Raw genomic sequence first — 21,493 nt, 5'->3', positions numbered from 1 at the left:
GTGAATGGATCATCCACATGCCCTATAATAATTGTGTACATTGAGGTGCAGAAAATTAGCATAAAAATTATCTACCCTGGAGAGCTAGTTTCTACTTCTAACACCACTAAAAGTTAGTTCAAACTCATATTTGACAGCATTATTAAGTGAGTGAGAAAAAGAAAATGATTCCTTGGTCATTTTCCCCATAACGTCATTTATATACATCCGTTCATATTAGAATCTCACACTTACAAATAAAAAGCAAGTAGTTTACCCTCTGACAAAGGAGAAAACAAGGAGTTTTGAATCCTGTTATTAGAATGGAGTTGACATTTTAAGTGAGTTTTGCATAGTTTTAGATTTGACTCTCAGTTACTGCCAGAAAAATTTAGAAACACAAAACCTTGGTTCTAGAGGGCTTCTTAGGGATCAATTGATCTAATTCACATTAGAAAATCAAAAGACCATTTAATGTACCCAAAGTCATATATTCAATTAACCAACAATACAGGACCTCTCACTCGAATCTTCTCACTTAAGTCCAGTAATTGCTCTTCATAAGACATCATTACCACAAATACCCCGAATGTGGCATGAATCCAGACACGAAAAGAGTATGGGACAAGTGGCTAAGAGAGACAGAAACTTCTAGATTGTTTTTCCACCAAATTATAGTCAGTGGCAATCTGTCCTTAACCAGGTTCAGGAATCTATTGAACTGGTTGGTTTTTGTTCTCTTTCAGGAACTTAAGCAATAAACCCAGCTGTTGTCTTACCTTCTCTAGGCTGTGGCACTATTTGTTTTCAGGCACAGGTGAGAATGTCACTATTGATATACATAATCCTACAGGATCTGATTACTGATTATTCTCTCAGGGTTTATCTCAGTTGATTGAAGTGAATAACATACCCCAAATCACTGTCCATTTCCTCCACAGACAGGCTAAATTTTCAGAGCAATTCAGTTCTGTGGTTAGACAAAAGGTTGAACTCTGACTAGACTTCTCACAAATAGATGTCCTAGCTTACAATAGGGAGAGGATGTGAGTGGGTCAGTGACCAACATATACCTTGGCATTACCCAGCAATTGACATTGATCCAGAAGATTTTATATATAACCAGAAATCTACAATGCTGGAACTTTAAGGCAGAAACTGTGCCAAAAAAATATAACCCGAGCTACATATAGAATTTTAAATTTGCTACTTACCACATCAAAAAGTAAAAAGGTAGGTGAAAAACTTTTTAATATATTTTATGTAATGCAATATGTCTAAAATATTATAATTCAATGTGGAATCAATATAAAAAATTACTAAGATTCTTATAATCTTTTATTTGAACTAAATCTTCAAAATCCAGTGTGGATTTCATACACAAAATATCTCAATCTATAAACTCAGAAAATTATCTGATTTAAATTTCATAAAATTCACTGTTAAAAAATAAACCTAAGTTGTTCTAGCCACACTTAAAAGTTTCCAGTTGTTGAATCAACTATCCAAAAATCATTTTCCTTTAATATTTATATACACAACAAAATCACTTCTTTTTAAAAGACTATTTGCTTAGACTTTGATGTAAAAGCAATTTCAAAACTTTATCTGTTCAAATATGTAAATTCATTATCTTCTGGGTTCACTCAATTATTAGCATCAAAATTTAAAAGTATTTGATAACTAGTAATATAATACTAAATTTCAGTATCAACCGTGTTTAAATATCCCTTGTATTTTTGGCAGTCAATTTTCATAAAAATATTCTGTATATTGAGTAACTTCATAAAATCATTATTATTACTGTATTATAAAAGTTTCTATTTCAATATAAATTGTTCTATCTGCCCAGCTAGGTCACAAATAAAATTTTCCTTTTCATGAAGCTTCAAATTTAGCTCATTTATATGCTGTGCGATATTAGTGAGAAAATGTAAATCACACTTCTATTTTTATCTTTGATAATTGAATATTTGGCAAGCATTCTTTTTTGTTTCAAGAAAATCAGAGTTAACAATACAGTAAGTCTATAAAGATCTTCCCCAAGTCAACCAACGATCATTGGCAAAGAACACAAGATCATTAAATTCATTGGCTTTTATTTCTTTCAGTAGTTCCATAAACTACTGATGACTCATGGCATTTGCACATATATATCAAAAGATTTTAACAACTGTATCATAACACATAAGTCTGCACCAGCAAACTGAGCACAAAACATTTTCAATATATAGCACATGAGAAAAACAGACACTTATTTTTAAATTCCAATAACTTCAAATTTGAACCTGACGCAGTTGGAGCATCACCCATCATGATTAAAAAATATTTTTTCAAATATAGCTTAAACTCTTCTTTGACAGATATAAAAGACTCAAAAACATATATACACCATAATCTTAAGCCATAAATTTACATTTCTTTATAAATATGGAAGTCTTTTGAGAAAAGTATACCCCAAATATGGAGCAGAATCTTTTACATTACATGTCTTCTACAGCTAAATAAAAATTCTTGCGACTTTTCAAATGTCAATTGATCTTCTCTGTCGTTGAAATTTCATGTTTGGACAATTGTATGGTGATTAATTTCTTTAAATTCTTCCAATTTAATTAATAAAATCTTTCACTCGTGATTTCTATAATAATTTCTTTTTTCATCTCTTCGCCTAAATGGTGTGTGTGTGTGTGTGTGTGTGTGTGTGCACTCATGCAAAAATACAAGTAAATTTATACCTGACCAAACCTATAGCTCAGTCTTAATAATCACATTAAAATATTTTATTGGATATTTAATTCTAATTTCAGGTAACGCCTCCATTTATTTTTTAACTCTTAAGAGGAAATTTCTTATGTAACTTGCTGAAAATATCTTCTAATAGTGTCTGCTTTATTATCTTAAGAAAGGCGTTTTTATACAAAATAGCAAATTCAATATGAAATATGCAATATACCTTCTACTCTTTTTTTCTTTATACTACTTCCATACCTCCATACAATTCTCTATCCATAGTATATCTTTGTTTTAAATTTCAAATTCACTTGTTCTATAAAATGTTTTTAATAATTCTTTTTTTAATAGATTTATGTTATTTATTTATTTGTTTATCTGTGTGTGGTGCTGAGGATCGAAACCAGCGCCTCACTTGTGTTAGGCAAGTACTCTACCACTGAGCCACAAGCCCAGCCCTCATTTGTCTTTATTTTCAAATGGCAAATAAGTTTAATGACAACACAATTTAAATACTAAGTATTTCAATTTATATGACTATCACTATAGATCAAGTTGTGTCCATAGAATATTCAAATAAGCATATTATTGTGTGCCAGCAGACAATGCAGACACAGAGCTTCCTGGACTGAATATAGTTTGAGGTCAATCAACCCATGTTTGTTGCTGCTTCTCTTTTTAAAATAAATGTATGTGTCAGTGTAAGTTTTAGAGGACTTAAGGTTTTTTCCCATGCCCCTTGCTGGCTTGCCTGGAAGCTGCCAGTTGTGGAGGATCAGAAGATAACTGAAATAATAGACGCAGCACTCAGGATGTCATCCCTGACATGGGAAGGAACAAGAAAACACACCCTCGCCTGTGCTTTCTACTTTTAGAATATTCAGAATTGGTGCCGTCGCCTCTAATGCCTAAAAAATAAACAGTAAAAAGGATGGGTTTCCAAATCTCAAGGTTCATTTATTAAATTAGTAAAATTTTCTTAAATATGCATTGTTTATTATTTTAATGATAGGACGCCAAACTCCTTTCTGCAGCTTCAGTTCACCTTCTTCCAGCTTAAACCCAGCAGCTCATGACGGTTCTTTTGGTCTATGCCTTTCTTACCAACAACAGCTAAAAGTTTCTTGATGACTCTGGATAGTAACAAAAAGTAACGAGCATAATATTTAGCATTATAATAAAAACTCAAAATTTTAATAATATACAATGTTATATTGCTTATAATAATGAAAACTGAACACAAACCCATCAGTAGAGAGTCAGTTAAATTTGGACATATCTGTTTACACAACAGAATGTTCTTCAAGCTTTAGAAATGATAAAATAAATAAATATCTATTGGTATGGAAAGGTAGCTAGAATATAATAAGTTGAAAACCGATTTTTACAGCAATATGAATTGTCTTAGCCCCATTTAGGATTTAAAATGTGTGTGTTATTTTGTGTAGTATATTATGCAGAGACCTTTAAATATAAAAGTCTGACAACACTAAACATGTTTGCTCTAACCTTTCAAACCTTACTCTTTAGGGCTGGGATGTAGCTCAGCAGTAAAGCTTTTGCCTCACTTTCTCAAAGCCCTGGGTTCGATTCCCAGTTCCAAAAGAGAAAAGACAAAGAAATAAAACGAACTCCACCAAATTTTACCCTTTAATATGAGCATTTTTATTTTCTTCTTTTTGTTACTCTGTACTTTACATGATAAGAAAGCATGTTTCATGTTTTCGTATTTAAAAATACAATAAGGCTTATTTTTAGGTTTAAAAAACAAACTCCAGAGCTGTTTCCATAGCTCATTCCTAGCTATTTCTAATTTGCTCAGGTATCATCTAACCATTCTTATTCCTGGGTCCATCTGAAGAGCCCTTTACCCTCTCTGGCATTCTGAAGGCAACAAGCAAAACAACACACAGGTCAAACAGTATTTAAATAAATTTGTCCAGGGTGTCACAACTCTGCTCTGTGTCTGTCAGAAGATTTTGAGAATTACAGGTATAACAGGTCATTTCCCAATACTTTGCACCTCTTCTGAGCCCAGCATGGGAAGTTAAAGCCAAGAAGGATGTTTTAAAATGACTGAGTCCCCCAAATTCTATGTAGGTGCCTGACCTCCTGGAAACCCAACATTACAGAATTCCCCTGTTGCTGGGCACCTGTGCACCAGGCGTTGGCTTCCTGGGGTTGCCTCCTCCCTCTCTCTCTCTAGCTCTTTCTCTCATAGGCAGAGACTAAAATCTTCCTTTCCTATCAGTGCTTCATCTCATGACTGGAACAAGTTTCCTAGCCAAAGGGCCCTCCTCCCATTTTAGTCAAGACTCAGAAACCAGTTAATGAGGACATGTGTAGATGATAAAGGATGTAATCACACCACTGGGCAACAGGATGCCAGTCTCAGGGAGGTCATGACCCAATCCAGAAGGACAAAGGGCACGCATGTAACCTGTCTTTGGAAGACTGACCTATAGAAAAAGCCCAAAGTTGTGAGGAATAGACCAGATTCTCTAAATGCTGAGGGAGAAAAGATGTAGGTGGGGCAAGATCCATACCAAAAAGCTTGAACTTGGACAGCAAAGTGAAGTGCACACTGGAGAGTCACAGAGAGAGTGTTTCGAATCCTGAATGCCAACTCTGCTCCCCACCAAATAAAACAAAATAAAACAAGGCTTTAACTGGAGGCATTGAAGCTGGCTTGTGCACTGATGGTTTTGACAGGGAAGCCAAGAGAAGTCCCACCTACAGTCCCTACCTTCTGGATGTTGGCTGCCCAGATAAACAGTTCCTCTCAGTCAAAGCTCTGAAGGCCACTCATAAATTGGAAATGCTAATAGGGAGGGTTAACATATGTGGCTGTCAGTATTTTGTTACCATCAGTTGTTTTTTTTTTTTTTTTTTTTTTTGTCCGATTATTAATTAGTTGGCCAGTCGCCTCACTGGTTCTGAAGACACGGAACCCAGATAGAAACATGTTGATGGAAAACAAGGAACATTGTTCTACAGGATACTCAGGATGGAACAGCTAAGAGCAAAAAGATGGCCAAAGACCCAGAGCAGGGGGAGAAGAAAAAGATCAACCATGCCTGCCGAGAGCCCTGGAGAACAGGCCACCAACTGGTGGCCAAGTTGGAGGGAAGGAAAAGCTTGCCCCAGCCTGCTCCAGAGGCATTTGGAGTTCACGGGGCCACTTGTTCTCCACCCCAATTAAAGGCTTTCTGCTCCCTGCCTTGCTGGCTGTGGTTTTCCCAGACAGAAGTGGCTTTGTTACTGGAAGAGCACAAGCCCCGGAAGCAGCTGTGAGTGTGTGGACTTCCTGGTTGCAGCCTTTCTCTTCTGAATGCCTCCCTGGGACCTCGTGGTCCAGAGCCTTTTATCTCCTGTGTTTCATCTGATTCTCACTGAGTATATTCTGTAATTTGCTTTGTCAACTGCTGCTTCCAAGGAATCATTCCCTCTTGATCTTTTGCTCTTCAATCCCTTTTTTTGTTCTGTTCAAAACATAATTTTTAATTAATGTTTTAGCTTACAAATTTATCAAAGTTCAAAAGCCAAATGGTCTACAATGTGCCTTTTCCATCCCACCCAGATGCAACCGCATTCATCTCTGAGTGACTTTTTTCCCTGATTCATTCCAAATCTTTACATAATATAATAGTTAATCATTTCCTCTTGGTTAATCAATTTTAGACATTAACTATTGACTTCTTTTTCAAATTTTTAAATTGATACATAATCATTGAATATATTTCTGGAGTACAATGTGATATTTTAATACATCTATACAATATGTTAAGGTTCAAATTAGGGTAATTAACATATCCATGACCTCAAATATGTATCAGTTATTTGTGTTGGAAACATTCAAAGTCCTCTTTCTAGTTATTTTGAAGCATCCAATAAATTTTTCTCTACAGTCACCCCTTCTCTACTATAGAAAGCTAGAACTGGTTCCCCTTATCTTTTTTACCAGATAACCAACCTTTCTCTCTTCTCCTGCCCTTCCAAGTTCCTGGTGATCAGTATTCTACTCTGTAGAACTATGAGATCAACTCACTTAGCTTCTGCATGAGTGAGAATATGTGATATTTGTGTCTCTGTGCCTGGCTCATCTCACCTACTGTAATGTCTCCTGTTCATCCATGGTGCTGCTGACTTCTTATGGCAGAGGAGAATACTAACTTTCTTGAACATCCTTTACCTCCCTCATTCTAACAATTAGTTGCATCATAACTTTTGTATTAGTCCATGTCAAATACTTATAGTTTGCCCGATCAAGTAAATACCGTGTGCTACTACTATACGAGTTTTACGATAGTATACCACAATTAGTTATGGTACAAATGCCGCCAAAGTAAAAGCTTCCAGGCTGCATTGAATCTTTTTATTATTTTTTTAAGTTGTAGATGGACACAATAACTTTATCTTATTTATTTATTTTTGTGATACTGAGGATGGAACCCAGTGCCTTACACATGCCAGGCAGGTACTCTACCACTGAGCCACAACCCCAGTTCCATATTGAATCTTTTTTTTTTTTTTTTCTTTTCTTCTACTGTGCTGGGGATTGAACCCAGGGCCTTGTGCTTGCAAGGCAAGCACTCGACCAACTGAGCTAGCTCCCCAGCTCCCACATTGAATCTTGATAGCTATTTCCTTTTCACTGAGAACCCAAAAAAACTATAAGTCCTATTTGATGATAAAAATACCCCACACTGATGACATAAGTCCATTTTGATGACAAAAATACCCCACAGGACCCACACTGAGCCCTTTGCACAACTGTAGGACTTCTTAAATATTCCTAATTTGTTTGGTTGTCCATGATCTTATGCAATATATGACTTCAGCCAACATCTTTGCTTATTTTATTGTAAACCAAGGTTGGCTCACTGAAGTTCAGCACTATGAGCCAACAATGTACATATATCACTCAAAGTAGAACTAACCCTTTAAACTGACTCTCAAATATATTCCAATATGAGATCATTGTAACTCTATCACCTGGCAATATCACTTCGAGAAGCTCTATCCTTCTGGAAGATAATCTTAAGTTTAGAAATAAGAAAAGAGTGTCTTAGAACATTCGAAGGAAAATAGCTTGTCACAAAGCCAGGGCCCTCACTCACAGCCTGTCAGATCTTATTTTACAAGCAATTCTAAAAAAAAAAAATGGTTGTTTTAAAGTCTTAAGCGAAAAGTCCCAGCAAACCACAAAGGGACACTAATAGAGACAGGCACAGGAGCAGTGGGAGAAAGAAAGTTTAGCTTGACCTTAAGGTGAAAAGGGCTCAAAGTCAGAATTGTATTATTATCAGGTATCAATTATGATTTTTGTATCACTCAAAAAGGCATTGTAGGCATGTCTCTTCTTCACAGTACTAAACAAATGTGAAATCCTGGCACTTGATGAAGTCAACTTGGTTTATCTGGAAAATGTGTAACACTTTCCTCTTGATGATACCAGATAAATGATATAGATTAAATTCCACTAGGTCCTTACTCAGGCGGAATGGCCAGGCTCTCTGGCCTAGGAAACCCTTATTTCTTTTTTTTTTTGCAGTACTGGGGATTGAACTCAGGGCCTGGTGCTTGCGAGCCAAGCACTCTACCAGCTGAGCTATCTCCCCAGCCCAAGCCCTTATTTCTTACAGAATATATTTTTCAGAAACTTGATAAAAAATGACTATAAAAAAAAAATTTGACTCTGAACAAAGGGATTTGTTTTACTCTGTCAAAAAAACCTGCAATATGACTAATCTACAAATATTGTTCAGTAGTTTCATTGTCTCCCAAGATTTCACATAATGTATAGGAATGTCTGAAAGTTTAACATTTAAATAAATAATTAGATTTCCAGATAGGGAAAGCTGATGGTCACATTTTATCCAAAAAAAAACAAGAACCTGGTAGTAGAGAAGGAAGTGGTTTCCCTGGAACCCAAACTGGAGAGCTACAGCCTCACGGCCATATTCGACCACCAGGTTTACAGTACAAGTACCCCACGTGAAAAACTGTGTCCAGAGTGATGTGACAAGAAAAGCTTTGTTTCCCCTAAAGAATATACATTTTATTTTCTTCTTGACCACATTAAAAATGATATGCATGCAGTTACTCAATTTATTGAATCTATGATGTGCATGGCACAGAAAAATATAACCTGCTTTGCTGAAGAGTATGGCCTTAGTGCCAAGCCTGGCCTATAACATGTTTAATAAACTACCTTACTGCTGTTGAATGATACTGCTTTTTCACTGTGGTCACCAGGAGTCTCTAAGTTAAATTTATAATTTACCCACTACAGTTTTATGGGGTCAAGGATGCTCATATTGTTACTCTACTTTTTCACCCTCTTTATGTCCTATTTTAATTCCTCCTGAAACATATTTTTATTTATTTTATTTTATTTGTATTTTTTAAGAGATGAGGATGTTCCCTGTTGCTCAGACTGGCCCCAAACTCCTGGGTTCAAGTGAGCCTCCTGCCTTTGCTCGCATGTAGACAGGACTTTTTGCTTTTTTTTTTTTTTTTTTTTAAGAAACTGGTGTTTATTTCCAGCTCACCTAATCAGCCTAATTTCCATTTTGCTCACATGTCTGGGGAAGAGCAGCTTGAGACCAGGCAGTGGATGTTCCACCCATTCAGTGGCTGAGCCCCAAGAGCTGCAGCCCAGTCTTTGGTGACCAGCAGGGCACTCCAGTCTTTGGGAGAAACTGCTCAACAGGCACAGAGGCACCTGCCGGCTTTCAGACCAATCTGTGACCTCGGGTTGAGGAGCAGTGAACTCAGGAGCCAGGGCAGTCCATTCACCCTGAAATTCTTCCTTGATCCCAGCTTTGTCAGCAGCACCCTGCTTTTCCATTTTAATTTCTCCAATCTCTGAGAAGTGGAGATCAGTCATGACCTCCCACAGGTGTTCACAGGAGTTGGGGCCACACATATGCAGAACTTACCCAGGCCAGCATCTGCCACAACAGGACCCCGGACCGAGGACTCTTCTTGTCTCACAGGATGGCTATGTGCACACAGCACAGAAGAGAATGTCACAGAGAGCCATGTTGGGCAGTGTGAGATAAGATACCTGTGTGAAAGGGTGGTGCTCAGCCCTGGGAGCAGTAACCACCAGAAGATCCGGCTCCTCGAAGGCAGCCTGGACTTGGTTAGAGAAGGTTCCAGAAGTGAGGTGGCCAGTAACAGGAGGGTCTCCAGTGGAGCAGCAAACTTCAGCACATCCAGCAGCCAGGACTCCAGGTCTGGGACACTGACTGCAGCGGAGTTTTCAGTGGCTGCAAGGGTGCGAGCAGCCAGTGGTCCTGTAGGTGCACTTTAGATTCATCATGTGGATGTCTTTGCTTTTCCTTTTGTAGATATGCTGTTCCATCAGGAAATGAAGGCTGGTGCCACCTAAGTGGGTCCTGCTGCAAGGAACTTAAAAACATCCTCCTCCTTCATTTGCAGAAATTGTGTCTGGCTCCAGATATTGTGTCAGTTTCCTTTAAGTTATGATGGAAATTGAGAACAATTGCCAGATGTGGTGATGCACGCCTGTAATCCCAGCAGCTCTGGAGGCTGAGGCAGGAGGATTGCAAGTTCAAACCCAGTCTCAGCAAATTAGCAAGGCCCAAACAACTCAGCGAGGTCCTGTTTCAAAATAAAAAAATGAAAAAGGGCTGTGGACATGGCTCAATGGTTTCTTGTCCCTGGGTTCAATCCCCAGTACCAAAAAAAGAGAGAGAGAAGAATGTTGTATAGTCCTCTCTCTCTGGGTAGTGCAGAACGTCATCTTAGAGTAATTGTTGAGCAAAGTGAGCTACAAAATTAATATTATAATTATTAAATTATAATTTAAAATAAATTATCTATTACCACCACTAGGAACCTCTGACAAGTCCAATATTCACTTTGCCTAATTTCTCTTGGATTAAAATGCCAAGAAGAGAGTGAGGTTTTCCTTGGAATGTGTACCCACTTACTGTAATGATAGTTAATATGCTGAATATTTGGTCAGGATTCCAAAACCTCACTCACAGTAACTCATGTTCTTTCACAACTGCCCTCAGATGCTGAGGATGTTTTTTCCAAGAAACATTTTATCACAGGGATAAAAGGTTACTAACATTGGGTCATTCCCTGGTTTATCCATTCAGGAATTTATGAGTTTTGAATAGATTTATCTGTCCATAACATAATACTTAAGAAATAGTGACTTAAACAAAGTTTCTCTTTGTTCTGCAAAAAAAAAAAAAAAAATGCCACTGGAAGGCATCCTAGGGCTGGCACAGAAACCTCACAGTGCCATTAGACTCCTACCCTTCCAATTAGTTGTGCTTTAGGTCTTCATGCTTATTTCGTCATGGCCCAAGATGGCAGCCCCATCTTTGTCATCACATCTGCCATCCATTTCTCATTTAAGAAGAAAACAGCAACATTTCCTAGGTGCCTGAGCAGGGGCTTTTATTTATATCTCCTTGGTCAGAATGAGTTCATATGGCTACTTCTTTTCATTTACAAGAAAATATGGAAACTGCAATTTTTTGTTTTTAGAACACATATTACCATCCCAAATATAACTGAGGTCCTACGTATAGGCTATTACAGTGTCTATCAGCAAAGTTCTTACACATGAGAAACAATACCAGTATATCATGGAAACTGAAGAAAATCAGATTTTATAGAAATGATAGAATTGGGCCTATCTTTACTGCAATGTTACCTTAGCATAAAGATTTTTAGGACTTCATTGTACTTCAGATCTAGATCCAATTTCCCAAATAAAATCATATTCGTTATAACGATTCTTTTGTGTACTCAGCATCAGATACTGTCATTAGCAGGATTTAACAGTGATCTTGCAAATCCTCATAATCAGAAAGTGTTTAAAATTCGTGAGTGTATCTAAACCTCCCCCCAACACACACACCAAAAAATAAATAAATAAATAAAAGAAGAGAAAGAAAGAAAATAAACCAAAGTAGGCCCAAGCACTGGGGAATCAGGTAAATAAAGAATATTTAGTGATAATCAGGATTAATTTTGAGAAAAATGATACAATTGGGATTTTCAGGAAGAATAAATAACTGGTATAATGAAATATTTACAGCATTTTTCACCTTATGCAAAGGGAATTGTTTTCCCAACAAGATGTGGATATCTGTTACATACATATTAAATACAATTCTTGTAATTACAATGGAGAGGAAACCTCCAAACACTCTGTTTTAAATTAAGTCTATCTCCTCTATCCAAACCTTGTTAGCTGCTAGTAGGGGCGCTCTAATTCCTATAACTCCTAAAAGCCTGGACTCTAAGAATGAGTTGGAGGAATCATTTTTGCTACTATTGCTTTGCAATACGACTGCCCAGTAGGATTCTCTACAGAAAACAATAAAATATATGAAAAGGGACTCCATTAAATTGGTCAGAACTGGACAGCTAAGAATAAGACAGTGAGTCTCATGGAAGAGGGCTGCAGTCAACTTCCCATTTTAGCTTCTCCAAGTTCAGTTCGTTTTTCTAGAAATGCTGTTTGAGGGAGAACTCAAGGTCTATGCTTTCTGTGACGTAAATTGCCTTCTGTGCTTTTGAACCCCCTACCAGGAGTGCCTACCCCACCTTCCCTGCCTTATTGGAATCCCTGCTTTCTCAAGGTCACACCTACAAACCTTTTCTCATGTTTTCTGTTCACCCTCCTCTTCCCTCATAATCTGAATTTATTACAGTATCCATGTATATAATGGTCATATAATTTATCATAAAAATGAAGACTGTTCTAAAAGTGAAAGGAGATGCTATTAGATATTTTGCTAGATCAACAGGAATCCATCTGGAATTTCCCAGGCAACCCAGGATGCATGATGCAGGGGCCTTGGCATCCATGAAGGATACATCATTCCTATCACTTCCAGAAGGTCGAAATGATGAAGCAGGTTCCAAACTCTTTCCTAGATTCTTTTGTATTTCAATATATGTCTGAACACCACCTACACACTACAAGAAAACTGCCTTTTCATGTTTTCTCTCCCACTTCATGGTCATTTTTTTTTTTTTTAATTAAGAAACAATACTTCGAAGGATCACAAGTTCAAAGCCAGGCTCAGCAATTTAGCAAGGCCCTAAGCAACTCAGCGAGACCCTGTCTCTAAATAAAATGTTTAAAAGGGGCTGAGGATGTGACCCCTCAGCTAAGAGCCCCAGGGTTCAATCCTTGGTACCGAAAAAGAAAAGAAAAGAAAAAAAGAAAGAAAGAAACATTATCTTTAAGGATTTCACATGACATGGGGATGGGATTAGATGCTGATAGCTCATGGACCAGCCAAGGGATAGATGCCCTCTTTGCAGCATCAGCAGCCACACAGTTAAAATGCTGCTCAGCAAAGTGCCAAACTGCTGTGTCATAAACCTCCCTTGTCTTCTCACAAGTTAAAACATGACTGTTGACTATACAGTAATTATATACTGCTGGACCTTTGTTAAAAATTCAAGATTTTGTAGTTTCAATGAAGTTCTTGTTCAAGTGTTTGAACTGCCATGAAGCTGTTTGTTTTTGTTTTTGTTTTTGTTTTAGAAAAGCTGAAAACTAGTTTGTATGAATTCCAATGTCCATTTCCATCCATGCATCCAATATTGAAGATTTTTTTATGCCTAGAACCCCAGTCTTCTACTCCTTGCTACAAGAGTCCTGGAAAATTTGTCTTCACTTCCTATGCATTTCTCATTCCATTGTCTGCCGACTCCAGCACCTTCTGTATCACAGAAACCATTCAGATAAAGGCCATCAATAAACTTTAGCTTGGGAAACTCATGGGAAACTTTCCAGCTTTACTATATCCAAATTCTTCCTACTGACCATTTCTTCTTTGTTAGATGTCACTCCCTTCTGGTTTGTGATCTCATTTGTGATCCCTCTACTTCTCTACCTTTGAATATCAGTTTTCTCCAGGATTCTGTTCTGTGCTTTTTCCTCCCTGTCCTCACAGTCTTCTTTGGCAAACGTACTGATTTCTATAACTTTATCCAATGCTACATAAACAGTAATGTGTTCTAAATTTTCTAATCGGTTCCAAAATAGTCTACTTAATTTTTTTTGTAAAAGTTATTTTTTGGTCATGCAATTAAAATGTGATTTAATTTTAGAATTCAGTTGGTTTGTTATTGCTGGAGTGGGTTTTTTTATGAGAGGATGAATTCAGCCCCCTCTTGCATGCACTTGAACTCTTTCTGTTTGTCTCTTTCTCTCTCTTATTTCCTTCCCTTTCCCCCTTTCACCAAGAGATAATACAGTAAGAAGGCCCTCACCAGATGCCAGATCCTGGATCTTCAACTCTCCAGGCATCGGAACTGTCAAAAACAAATCTCTATTTATTATAAATTACCCAGTCTCAGGTTTTTTGTTACAGTAGCACAAAATGGACTAAGACACTATGTGCAAACTCTCCTGTAAGCACAGAACCAGAAAGACTATCCTTTCTCACAAACTTGTACACATCTTTTTAGCAGTTAATGACAGCTACCTGACCGTGCACATTTCCTTCTGGCCGCTAAGAAGTGTGAAGTAGAGTTTTACACATTGTTATTTAGTAGCTTTTTTTAAAGCTCAGGATAAATTCTATTTTTTAATCTCTGTATTAGTGGTTTTTTCGGGCCTATACCATTTGCTGTCAGTAGTCTCAGATCCTTTTATATTATCAAATGTTCTTTTCAATAATGTGTTAAATAAATAAAAAAGGCTCTCCACTTATTGTTATCAATTCATGTGTGTCTGTCTTTCTTTGCAGCAGGTTAATGTTTTAGGAACCAGAACTCAGCTTTCCTCACCTACTGTGTCCTCACTGTGCCTATCACATGGTCTTGCAGCTCTTCAGCTCAATAAGTAGTTATTAATTAATGGTGTCAAAACCAACTGTGGGGCTGAGGTTGTAGCCTAGATGTAGAACACTTGCCTGGCACTTGTGAGGCACTGGGTTTAATCCTCAGCACCACATAAAAATAAATACATGAAATAAAGGTACTGTGTCCATCTACAATTAAAAAATATTCTTTAAAAAATTGTGCAGCCAACAAAACTCAACTCAGAATGGATCAAGGACCTCGGAATCAGACCAGAGACCCTGCATCTTATAGAAGAAAAAGTAGGTCTAAATCTTCAACATGTTGGATTAGGATCAGACTTCCTTAACAGGACTCCCATAGCACAAGAAATAAAGGCAAGAATCAATAACTGGGATAGATTCAAACTAAAAAGCTTTCTCTCAGCAAAAGAAACTATCAGTAATGTGAAGAGAGAGCCTACAGAGTAGGAGAAAATCTTTACCACTCATACTTCAGATAGAGCACTAATTTCCAGAATCTATAAAGAACTCAAAAAACTCTACACCAAGAATACAAATAATCCAATCAACAAATGGGCTAAGGAAATGGGCAGACACTTCACAGAAGAAGATGTACAAGCAATCAACAGATATATGAAAAAATGTTCACCATCTCTAGTAATAAGAGAAATGCAAATCAAAACTACCCTAAGATTCCATCTCACCCCAATTAGAATGGCGATTATCAAGAATAGAAGCAACAATAGGTGTTGGAGAGGATGTGGGGAAAAAGGTACACTCATACATTGGTGGTTGGGTTGCAAATTAGTGCAGTCACTCTGGAAAGCAGTATGGAGATTCCTCAGAAAGCCTGGAATGGACCCACCATTTGACCCAGCTATCCCACTCCTTGGCCTACACCCAAAGGACTTAAACTCAGCATACTACAGAGATACAGCCACATCAATGTTCATAGCTGCTCAATTCACCATAGCCAGATTGTGGAACCAACCTAGATGTCCTTCAGTTGATGAATGGATAAAGAAACTGTGGCATATATATACAATGGAATATTACTCCGCCATGAAGAATGATAAAATTATGGCATTTGCAGGCAAATGGAAGAAATTGGAGAGTATCGTGCTAAGTGAGATAAGCCAATCTCAAAAAACTGAAGGATGAATGATCTCGCTGATAAGCAGATGAGGACATATAATGGGGGGTGGGAGGGGTTAGCTTTAGGGTTAGGGTTAGGGTTAGATTTAGGGTTAGGGTTAAGGAGCAAGAATGGAGGAAGGAAGGACTGTATAGAAGGAAAAGAGGGGTGGGAGGGGTGGGGGGAAGGAAAAAATAACAGAATGAATCAAACAACATTATCCTATGTAAATTTATGATTACACAAATGGTATGCCTTGACTCCATGTGCAAACAGAAACAACATGTATCCCATTTGTTTACAATTAAAAAAAAATGTCTGACTCTAGGGAATTGGAGAAGGAAGATTTGGAACCTTCACTGGGATAGAATCTTGGGCAGCTGTTAATTTTTTGTAGAAGAAAACTTACTAACACAGGAAAATGAACACAATAAATTGCTTAGATACAAATACAGTCCACAACGCAGCACTTATTGTAATACAATCATTTCTGTAAATACAATCTATGTTAACCTGTAGGTACAGCATTGTACTTTTCAAGTTGTCTACAATGAACAAAAACTACTTTTTAAGATCAGAAAACACACCCCTTGACTTTAAATTGTGGAATGCTGGCAATAAAATGTTAGAAACTTCTGAAGTGAGTTGTTCTCTTGGTGTGGGTCAGGTGCCTTAGGCACTGTGGAGACATTACCTAGGGTTTTACCCGGTGCTCCTCCCAAGCCTCAGAATTGTCCGGGAAGCAGGGTAACGAAGGCAGGAGCCTTTTATCACCTCTGTGGGCACCCATGTCTTCAGGCTTTCTGACCGCCCTGCTTTTCCCATAAACCAGCAAAGTTTCCCTCCAAAACAAAGCCCAACCTCAAGGACTATAGCAGGAGGTACAAGGGAAAAAGCTCCCTTGCATTTTCTGTTTGACTTCTGTACCCCATTAAATGGGTCACTGTCTTACCACGAACAAAAACAGTAAAACATAATGTTTTGCTTTCTGGTATATTTTACAAATTATTATCTAGACACATTAAGTAGTAATGATACATCTGAAGAGTTAATGTGGATGGCAAAGTCCCAAAATAAATTCCTCCTTCTATTTACCTCAACTGGGAAAGTGTTGCAGGATACCCTAACACTGCAGGGAAATCCAATAGACTATGCCAAGTTTAGAAAAGAAGGTGAGCTGACCTTCAGTAAGCATCTGCCTGTGCCAAGTTCAGACCTCACCTTGCTGATCTCTTCACCCTCCCAGTAGCCCTGGGAGGTAGCTCACATGACACCCACTTAGCAGGTGCAGAGCAGAAAGACAGCTGCCTAAGTCAAGCTTCTAGGTGGTAGGGTGAGACTTGAACTCAGATCAGCCTGATGCCAAAGCCACACTTAGCATTCTTTGTCAACCTCCACTGGGGTTTACGCCCAATATCTTGAAAAAGAATTTTAAAAAGCAAATGTCTTAAAAGCACCATTCAAAATTCCAAAGGAAAGCTAAAAATAAAGAAGAGCACCTGAGCAGGGGATCCTAGAGGGAAACAATCACTCAAGGCAACAGTGGCCCAGCATGCAGGCCGTGGAGTTTTGACAGGATTCCTGCAGGATGGAAGCAAAGGCCTTCATGTTGCTCTCAACAGCAAGAGAAAGACACAGCGGTGGGATCAGGGGTTATGGTGAGAACTGGTGAGCTACTGTGGGTGTCTGAAGCAACAGGTGGAGACATGGCCAAGTCACCCAAGGTCCTGGATTAATCAATGGGCAGTTTTTGAGCAGAACTACACAAGCAAAATTGTGTATGCTTCAGAATGTGCTCTCTCAAAGTATTTGGTCTAGTTAGTGTTTTTCCCTGTTTGATTCTTAAGGGAATTTTGATCTTTGAAAAGCAAGTAATAGCCATCTTGAAAGGTCAAGAGGTTTTTGTTTGGTTTGTTTTTATTTTTGTCCTTTTCAACTTTTAGTACATGGATTTCCTTAGCCACAACATAAATCTGACCACTTAGGAGCTCAAAGTCTGAGCTTCACATATTAGTCTAGACCAATGTTATTTTCTCATTCACTGAATTACTTTGACACAGAAAATGTGGATCTGTTGCTAGGGTGTTTCAATCAGCTCACTCTGCTTAATGAAGAACATCTCCTTTGATGAATGAGCGAGTCCATTGTACACCCCTCTCCCCATTTAGGGGCTGTGTCATGGTAACCTCTGCTCACTGAAATCAGCATCAGTGACCCAGTGTTTAGGATGGGAGGCTGAGCTGACCACACCAAACAGGAGAGACTTAATTTGGAAACAGAAAGGGAAAATGTACCTGAACACAAAGCGCTGGAGAGAGGAATATGGCCTGATTTCCCTTTTGTTGTAACTCTTCAATGCTGTCTGACAATCCATTCAATTTAATAAAACCCCTTGGGAAGCCACACTTTCTTCCTGATCAAGAAACTGCAAAATGTCAGAAATACATAAAAGACGGCTTACATCTGGCAGAGGAAAGACAGGTGAGCTTCCAGAAGGAACCACCTGCAAGTTGGACCCTGAGAACACAACAGCCAGAATGCGGCTCTGGTAATGCTGCTCGATTCCCGTCCTGGGGACTGCAGCGGAGGAACCGGTTGCAAACGCCACGCTCAAAGTAGGTGCGCCCCAGAGCCGGAAAATAAAGTCAAGGAGGGCAGTAGAAAGCACAGTGACCAGCTTTGACCAGGACATAGGAGTCTCCTCACCTTTGGCTCCTACTGTCCCACCCCACCCCTGTCCTACGCTCAGCTCTCAGCACCTCACATCTGAATGCCTATGCGGTCACAGTCACCTGTGCCAGTGCCAGTTCACCCTGCCATGAGCTTTGGCTCACGCACTCTCCCACTCCCCGACACCTCCCTACTTCCCAAGCAGTGCCAGAGCTACAGGGGGCCAGTCTCAGAGTGGGAGGCAAGGAATTGGAAATGTGGGTCCTAGGCTCTCTCAAGCCCTTCACCCAGAACAAATGAGTTTCATTTATTTTATTCACTGAGCTTCAGCTTACAATTTATTTTTTAAAAAGAAAAGTCCGTGTGTATATAATACGTCAACATACACTCTACTGTTATTTATATCTAAAAAGAACAAATAAAAAAAAAAAAGAAAAAGCCAGGCACTGTGGCACATGCCAATCTCGGCAGATCTGGAGGCTGAGGCAGGAGGATTGTGAGTTCAAAGCTACCCTCAGCAACTTAGCGAGGCCCTGAGCAACTTAGTGAGACTCTGTGTCAAAATAAAATATAAAAAAGGGCCCGGGATGTGACTCAGTGGTTAAGCACCCCTGGGCTCAATCCCTAGTACCAAAAAGAAAAATAAAATGCTTCCATTCCCAAAAGAAGTTCGAAAAACCTCTGTTGTCTCTGTGAGCCTAGGTTCACACTTACCATCTGGCTTATGGGCTTGACCAGACTTTTCTCCAAATTACTCCATGACCACTGTTTTCTCAGTGCGATTGTTTGTTCCTGGGGGTCCAACCAACTCTTCCTTCTCTGAAGATGTTAGGATGTTCCTGTGGCTCTGGCTCATGCCTTGCCTGGCAGCCCATTTCTGATGCACTTCCATCTCTGTGAATCCTATGCCCAGGAGGACCTGAGGCTCAGGGGAGGTGGGGCCTCTCCTAGGAATCTTCAGCACTCACACCTAGCTCACAAACACTAGACTTCTCCCTACCTCTCTGTGCTTGCTCACTGACACCTCCTCCACCCCCACCCTCCTCTCGCAGTTGGCCTCCTGCCTCTTTCCATTGTTTCTGGCAACTCCAGTCTGTTCTGATCTCCCTCCTCTGGTCTACTGTACCTTTAGTCAGTCCCAGGTGATGTAGTGCCATATAATTATTTCTGCACTGAATTGTTCTCTGGTTGTTTGAGGAGTTTCTTTGTGCCCCCTGACTCCGCTGCAGGCTCACTGATTTCTTTTTGGCAAACTATATTCAAAGGTCATTGGATGAGTCTCTTCCAACAGAGAACTATCACTACTTTGCCAACCCCACCTTCATATGCAACTGCTGCAGATAGCTGTCATTAATGTCATGAACGTGTATCAAACCATATGTTTCAAAGGGAGCCGCAGCACTCTTGACCCCTCATCTGTCTTCTTCAGGCTTTTGTAGTTGTAAATAACAGGACATCATTGTCTCTGGAAAACACATAGCGAGGGTGTTTGTAAGGATATAACACAGTACACAAAATCCAGGGACAGCAAATGAAATGACAGCATGTTCTCTTTAGTATAGCAAGTGTAAGTCAGAGACCAAACTACTCCTGCATCTCCCCAGAGGTTGGAGATCAGAAGTCAGGTCTCAAGCCAGGGAGGGCAGTTCCACTCCCTGGGACCTCTCTGTGTCCACCTTGGCCTGTTTCTTCAGAGCTTCTCATCTCCTGCATGACATTGGAATACTGTGTAGACACTGGCATCTTCCTGCAGCCCCCATATTTTGAAGCCTCTCAGTTTGGCACCAGTAACTCTCCATCCCAAGTCCTTCTATTCAAATCTTAAGAGAAGGGACTTGGGGTGTAGCTCAGGGGTAGAACACTTGCCTAGCATGCACAGGGGCCAGGTTCCATGGTCAGCACTGCAAAAAAAAGAGAGAAATTCCTCCAAATCTTTTAAGGGAAATAATCCTAATGATTCAGTCAATGACTGAGTTCCCCTTACATCAGGTGACCAAGAGAAGAAGGAGCTCTGAAGTATGAACAGAACCAAGTGAAGGATCTGGAGAAAGAATCTAATTAAAGGGATATAATGGATAAGTCAAGGACTGGTCCCTCCAGTAACATTTAAAATACACCATTGCCTCCACCTGGTTTAGCATCTTCTGTTTTCCCTGTGCTCTGTTTTCTTATATAGTGCCCCTAATTTGCAACCCACCGGGATATATCAAGTATGCCTCTTCAGTCAAAAGTGACACCAGCCTGGGCCTGGTGGTGCACACCAGCTACCTGAGAGGCGGAGTCAGGAGGATTGCAAGGTTGAGGCCAACTTGAGCAAGTTGGCAAGACTGTCTCAAAATTAAAATTAAAGAGGACTGGGGATGTAGCTCTGTGGTAAAGGGCCCCTGGGTTCCATCCCCAGCATCCCACTTCTCCAAAGTGACATCAACAGGATTTGTCTCTAAGAAGCTTCTCGCATCTATTCTCTTTAAAAATTCTCTAAATTTAAACAGACACAAATTTTGTTTCCAAATTGGGATACTCTCTTAAACTAACGAGTCTATGTTCTCTTTGTACTTCGAGTCCATTAAAAATGCAATTTTCCTCTGGTTCTCTCAAAAGAATTTCATACTTCTATGTTCCACGAGCCTTCCCCCAGTGAATATCTGTATATCCTGGGATTTTTCACTGCTGGACAACATAGCATTTGTTGAAATATGAGATTAGTGTTTGGAAATCAGCACAATTATTTTTTCAGATGAAAACTTCCAGGAAACCGATTTCTTTTTTTTAATTCTGTCAGGGTGGAATGTTGCCAATCTCGTTTTCATGAAGACAAATAAGTTAGAAAAACTCATTGCCATATCATAGCCTCGTCAGTCCATGGTTCTCCATTCTGTAATTTTTAAACATAATAATTGTCCCCATAAAGATCAAAAAATAAATGAGAATTCCCACCCGACCTCAAACAAAAACAGAGTCAAGTTGTAAACTGCAGAAGCAAAAAACTTAATTAATTCTCCAGCAAAGAATTATGGAGCTACTACTAGCATTTTATGGACTAAAAGTGTATAACACCAAAACCAAACTAAACATTTTCGAGACTACTTTTACCTTCAGTGATAATAAATTATTGAATTTTCTGCCAAAGGAAGACTTATAGAACCCATGAGACTCAGAT

The sequence above is a fragment of the Sciurus vulgaris genome (assembly GCF_902686455.1).
Source record: "Sciurus vulgaris genome assembly, chromosome: 4".
NCBI lineage: Eukaryota > Metazoa > Chordata > Mammalia > Rodentia > Sciuridae > Sciurus > Sciurus vulgaris.
This window is presented reverse-complemented; position numbering follows the sequence as displayed.